The sequence below is a fragment of the Formica exsecta genome, unplaced genomic scaffold (genome assembly GCF_003651465.1).
Source record: "Formica exsecta isolate Colony F162 unplaced genomic scaffold, ASM365146v1 scaffold72, whole genome shotgun sequence".
Classification (NCBI taxonomy): Eukaryota; Metazoa; Arthropoda; class Insecta; order Hymenoptera; family Formicidae; genus Formica; species Formica exsecta.
In genome coordinates, this window is record NW_021853485.1 from 5875599 (window position 1) to 5882766 (window position 7168).

The 7168-nt window shown below is 38.0% G+C and overlaps 1 protein-coding gene across 3 annotated transcripts in view; it reads right to left on the reverse strand.

Moving 5' to 3' along the window:
• Positions 1-7168, reverse strand: part of LOC115243376 (nephrin-like) — a 251510-nt gene that overhangs the window by 166049 nt on the left and 78293 nt on the right. The window lies entirely within an intron of this gene.

Below are 7168 nucleotides of genomic sequence, written 5' to 3' on the forward strand. Positions count from 1 at the left end.
TGAACCGCCTGCGGTTGAGTTCTATGTCTATAAATAAACATTCCGTGCGTGCAGATCGATATCCAGTGTTTACAAATGATTTAAAGATTTAGAGAAATCAATATTGTCGAGTTTCACGGATATTCGATGCCCGATCGAGTCTTCGCCAAAAAATGAAATCATCTTTAAATTAATTAAATAGTTTGTGTGAATAAAGTTTTGTCAAAACGTTATTAAAAAAAAAAAAATATCTCATATTTAAAGAAAGAATTTATTTATATTATCTACGCCAGACATAATCGCCATAGAGATGTCACAAGCTTTCAATCGCGACGCGCTTCAAAGCCTGAAAAACCCTCCGTTCAAGGCCGTATTTACGAACGTGGCGTTCGCTCACAATGCCGCGAAATAGTAAACATCATCAACGTCGATTTAATCTCCCTTCGCGCCGCGATATGAAAGAATCTGCGAGCACAGCGGGCGCGTAATAAAAGAGGACGATGGGAAAAAAGATAGGGCGGAAGACGGAAGGAACGACGGCGGGGAGAAAAAGTATTGGTGACAAAGGAGCATGCCGCTGCTGCTGCGGCGAGAAGAAGAAGGAACGTAAAGGGATGATCGGGAAGAGAATTTCACAATGCACTCGTTCCGAACGATTCCGGAAGACGGATGATCGTCCTGTATCGACTATCCGCCGGGCTTCCATCGATCGTACCGTTTCTTGCTTAAGGGATTCGTTGGATACTTTACTTGGGAAAGTCAGCGGTCGTGTAAGTCGGCGTATGTCGGTGATCCGCCTGCGAATGCGTTAAAATTCACGGATCGAATCAACGTTGCGAGCTGATGTGTAATGTATCAATCTGGCGTAAGTGGTAAAGTGTGAAGTTGAAAATTGAATTCTCTCTAAAGGCGAGAAACGCGCGCGTTCGCGCACTTGATGAATCTGACGAACCGTCGACTGTTTCTACTGCTACCGTGGTGCGGAGAATGTGGCGGTTCTAACGCGACGGTCAATATTTACTGTCTTATTCGGGTTAATTTGGCGTACGATAGTTACTAATGAATATTATCTAGTCTAATAGTTGTTTACTTTCAGGGTAGATTGCATATTCGCAAGAAATGTGCGCGCAAAGTTTATTATATATTCGAGAGTTTTTTGTGTTTGATAATTAAAGAAATAGATTCAAATTTTTGCTTTTGCAACATGTTCCTCCTTAATATGTTTATTATTTATTCCTTCAAGCTTTTTTATGCTTATAATAAACAAAGACTAGAATGCATTAAATCCAAATCTAGAAATGTTTCCCATAAAATTGATAAAATCGGAGAAAAATCTACGCGTGAAAAGAGTCAGACGAACGATATTCGGGTAAATTGATCGAGATTGAAAGGTAAATGGTAGACAGAGAATGAATACGCGTCGCAACGAAAAGAAATTTCCGGGCGTTATGATTGGGCTAAGTTAGCAGCAGGTGCAGAGAAGATTGTATGTGCGACAACGATGTTCGACGAACACGGAGCATAATTCTATCGCGTCGGGGAATGTTGAATGGATGTTCGAATCGAATTCCAACCAAGATTGCGGCGCGGCAGTCGCACCAGACAATTGGCGGGTCTATTTACGACGTCGGTCTGGGAACGCATCGAATTGGAGCTAGAATTATTGTATTAAGGTGGAAGACGGCACGAGAATGTATGACGCACATTGTCCTTACAAGTAGCGATGTACTAACCAGTGCACATGGAAAAATCATATATAAAACTTGCGAGTCTACTTCTCCTCTTTTCTCGCTAATTTCCGTCCACTTTTTTAAACATGTCAGATAAATGAAAATAATAACGAGAGAAATGTAAAGAGAAAGATAAAAGAAAAAGCTCGAATAATACTCCAGCTACATCACTGCAAATCGTGGTTTTCTTCTTAATTGTTCTTATTTGCATTTCGTGTACTTAAGATGAAACAAGCGCGACTATACAAATGCAGTTTTTTCAAAGATAAGAAAGAAAGAACAATGAGAATACTAATGTAACTAATTGTGAGAAGAACAGGCCTCGTATCGGCATGTAAAATCGTACTTTTTTACAAGGCGCAGCAAGTTTTCATGAAACACGAAAAAACGAATTTAATTTACTTCGTGAACTTTATGTAATATTCAACAGTTAATCTAGGAAACATACTTTTCCTGTGAGGTATATATCACGTTCTCCGTTTTTTTTTAATTGGCGCGTTCATTTACCAAATGATAATTAAAAAAGTCAATGAAAGAAGAAAGTTTTTTCTCAAATTTTCGCACATAGAAAATGTCATATAAAAGTGCAAGAGTGTCGATACTATACACACACAGATTCACTAAAAATCCTTCTCTTCTTATTTTAGCGTTTATCGAATCGCTCAAAACATTAAGTATTTTCTTTGAAGAAACGAGCTTGAAAAAATGAAAAGCTCGGTAAATTAATCAAAATGCAGATCGTCGGCTTTGTTCGCCGAAGCGTCTAGCGAATTTTATGAATAATATAATAAGTATCTCTAATGGCCACGGCTTTCCGTTAGTCGCAGCCTTTGTGTGAGGGAATGTAACACTAAGTCACGTAAATAGAGATGAGTTTATTATCGTTTAGAAGTGCTCTTCTCGTAAGACTACTACAATGGGGTGATTTATATGTAAATGTAATTAAACTGATACATACAAACACAAACACAAATCGTGTATTATTACGAGAGAATGTATGCAGAAAGAACGACTCCCTACGATCCTTCCGATATTTTCTTTACGCGCAAACAAATGCTGTATATTATTTAATAAAAATTAAAACATTACGAATATTGCATCAATAACAATATTTAATTTTTTTTCTTCTGGGATTCTTAATTATATATTTTATCTGTATTTGTAACATGTATATATATTTGATGTCACTCAATACATTGTTCTTCCAATTCAAAAATTAATAGTTTTATTAATAATTTCCAATTTTTCCATATTCTTAATATAAGTTATAACACCGAAATTAATAATATTGAGATAAAAAAAAAATATGATAATTGTATCAATTTATCAATATACAACTATTATATTCATACTGAGAGTTTATAATTTCTGGTTAGAAACGTGGTAAGAGGTATTTCTCAGATGTCTTCATCTTTAACGAAAGATTAAATTGTTAATATAATTTGTCTGTCACTGTGTCTCGAGAAAAGAATCCCTCGCCGGGAGAAATTTCATATCACTGCACAAATTTCAGTTAGAAACGCACGGCTGTTGAAACGAATCGCTTCCTCTCTCTTTCTCTCTTTGCAACATCAAATTAATGAGTTACCGAGAGGCGAGTTTTCACTTGGTAGAACAAAAGGAGCACAAAGAGAGACGAAAGAAAAGAGCAGAAATAGAGAGAGTAAAAAAGAAGCGAGAGAGAGAGAAAACGATGGTGCGAGCTAATATACACGAGTGCGTAAGAGAATAGTGCGCGCGACAGTATTCGCTAATTAATTACTTACAAACTATATGTGACTCGCTGTGGAAAAATTCACATGTTTGTGCAAACTACACGCTCACATTTTGAGAAAAATTTATTACAAAAAGCGACATTAAACCTGCGCCGACATCCAGTTGCTATGGCAAGATTGTTATTGGTTTTGCCATCTCGGCTGCTGGTTCATGTTATGCACATTGTCATACTAATTATTATAATACGAGAAACGCAAAGCGAAAATTTTTCTGCGACAAGAAGATATAAACTCTTGCAATGTTTTTATCGGTTGAGTGCATATTTTAAATAAATGTGTATTTTTATTAAGAGATGATTATATTTTCTCAACAAACTATCAATATTTTGTAGCAAATATTAATATTTATTAATTATTTAAATTATTAAATAATTAATATCTTTCTCTCTTATCGGTTCGTATAATAAAACTTCAAATAACATCATAAAAATAAAAATTTTATGAAAAAAAGGAATTAATATTATACAAATAGAGAGAGAGAGGGGGGGGAGAGAAAATATGACTATATGTATTAGATATTGTTACTTATCGATTATTTAATAAGAAAATACAGATTAAGTAAAAACGTCTCTTTCTCTCTCTCTCTCTCTCTCTCTCTCTCTCTCTCTCTCTATATATATATATATATCCTTTGAACACACACACACACACACACCTATCATCCTAGCGAAGGATTTTCTTCTCCAGTCATACCAGCAAAGCCCGCGTTTTCAGAAAATCGGAAATTGGATTATTCATCAGTTCAAAACCGCAAAAGTTAGAGTTTCTGCAAATAGAAGAAGAGAGAAATAACGAGAAAAATAAAGAAGGAAAGAGGAAGCAGAGCAAAAAGCAAGTTTCCAGGTGAAAGATCGCTTTAAAGGAATGTTGAGGGGAATGTTGGCGTCCCGTTTATTGTCAAGAAAAACAGCGAGTCTCTCTTACCCTCTCGAAACGCGATCCGGAGTTACGGCGGAAATCGTGATCGCTATCGCGGATAGAGACGATGATGACTCCGGGGAAATCAAAATAGGGGACGATGTTGAACGCGCCATCGTCCAAGAATGACGAAGGTAGCGCGAATCGTTCCAAGTTACGAGAGAAATGGTCGTCATTCGGTGATGGCGACGCGGTCGACAAAAACAAACTGGCCCCATTTCTGAGGAACGTATCAAATTTTACTGTCGCCAATCTTAACATTTTGACAAAAGAAACAACTGAGATTCGGTAAATTATGTCGTAAAAAAAATGACTCCTCGCGGCAGAGAATTTGTTATTATTATGATAATTTTCTAAAAATAAATTTGTTGATGTAGCAACAATTATATTAATATAAAACAATTATATATAATGTATTAATGTAACGATCGTATGTAAAATATATAATACGTAATTATTGAGTTTAAAAATAGAAATTCTAATTTATTTATATGTTAATTAATTTCTGTAAACATATAAAAATATTCTATTCAATATTTAATGTATCTGTTGCATTAAATAGCTATTCTGTGCAATAATAAATTCAACATTTGGTATTATTATGATATTTTAATAATTATATATAATATAATCTCTAGATTTCCAGAAACGCATTGTGTATTTGATTTTCTAAATTGTAATGATTCTGTTAAACTTATTATCTTGTTTTATTATCTTGTCTCTGTGGCTTAGGTTGCACAGACTTGCTCAGTTTGTTCTTAAAATTCGATTACTGCTATAACTGTCGAGCTCAGGAGCCATGTTCACATAACGTCATTAATTCAGGATTACATCAAGATTCGGATTTCGAAGTTGCGGACCAAAGGAAAGATGAGATCGCATTAGCTCGTAATAACAGCGTTTGAGACTCAATCGAACACATTACAAAAAGCAGCGAGACAATAACAAAAAACAGAGCATCTCTTTTGTATCGTGTATCCAAGAGCCATCAGCGCTCGATAAAACGCGTGACTTTTGCTTTTAAAATAGAACGAGAGCTGCAGTTCGTGTTTCTGTATTTCACGTGAAATATCGCGTGCAAACCTATACATACAAATATATATGTATGTGTGTGCGTGTGTTACCGTTGATTCTATTGTAAAATCTTGCGTTCTGTACTATTTTTCCCATCATTTCACCGTGGTTAAAATGCTCGTGGCGAAACCAGAGAATAAACACGTTTGAATCCTTGCCAACTGTTCATTTCAACAGCGCGTGTGCGTTAAAAAAAAAGAAAAACAATATATATATATCAGCCGTGACAAAGCGGCGCTCTGTCAGATCGCGCACGAACCGCAGCATTATACGAGAGTGAAAGAATCGATTTGACGTTCGCGCGCGAATTGACATGCGCTTCCGTAATGCGCGTCAAGCCGGTTGCTTTTAACATTTATCGACGAGAAATGCGGCGAAAAAATTGACAGCGTGTCTCTTTTTTTTTTCTCCTTCGACTCCTGTCAATGCATTCAAAACGTCGATCGCATTTTCTGAAGAATCGCTGACGCGAACGTCGCCGTCACGGCCGGTTTACGATGAGAAAATAGAGCGCGAGAAATTGTACGTTAACTCCGTAATATTTGCGTATATCTTCGAAAAGGGAGGAATTTCGAAAGGAAGAGTTCTCGCGCGTAAACCAAACTGTCGACTTTAAACTTTTAAAGTTTTAACTCTTAACTGAAAACTCTCAATTCGCGATTTTCCGTCTCTCGACTCTTAACTCCCTCTCGCGCAATCGACTTTCGAACTCTCGTCTTGATTCGAACGCGACTGCCGTCCGACTTTTCGGAACGTCGATTAACAAGCTCGCAAAGTTAATGGGCGCGAGACGCCAATCCCGATTTTAACACGCATCGACGAAAGACCGGCGATCCGTTTCGCGAGCGCGCCCAAATAGGTCGCTGCATCATTTGCGATCGTGGGGAGAGGGGGAGGGGAGGTTCGGGAATTAATTTCGTACTGGGCGGCCGAGGGAGAGGGAGTAGTTATGATATCGCAAATTGCAAATACTTGATACGATCGTGAACGGGCAGTCATATGATTTATCGAGCGCGCTGCAACGCGCATAGTATCGGCCGTATTCCAGGGATTGACATCATTTATTAGATGTTGGAAACGTGCGTGCGGCCGTTGGAAACCGCAACGATATCGCGATCGCGCGGCCGTAAACGACGAGGTCGTTGACCGGCGGACGGGTCGCCATATTCATCTGTCTGGTAGTTCACGGTGAATCATCAGAGCGCGGGGCGCGGTTTCCATGTCCCTACGACCGAGTACGTTCTCTCAGTTTATCGCTGAATCTCTGCCGTTCGACGGTGGTCACCGCGAATGCGGTCTGGCACCGCAATGATGACTGAATACCTGAACCGGACCGGATTGGCGCCCATCCGCGCCCGCGGGACTTCAATGACAGTGGCTGCACCCATTACGGCGTCTTTGTGGCTATATCGGTTATCAGATTCGTCGAACTAAACTGCAAGCGGCGATAGCTCGCCATCGACCCGCGCTTTATTAGATTCTATCGATTTATACATAAATATGTTTGGTATTTCTAGCGCCGCAGCTGCGTTTCACACCTAATTTGTGTCAAATATCTCGGTATTGATACAAAATCGGTTCTTATAATAGATTGAGTTAGGCAGCTAGCTACTTTGGAATAATTAATTTATATTTTATTCTATTTTTGCAATAATGACTTTATTATATTATTTGATTATTAATATATACGAG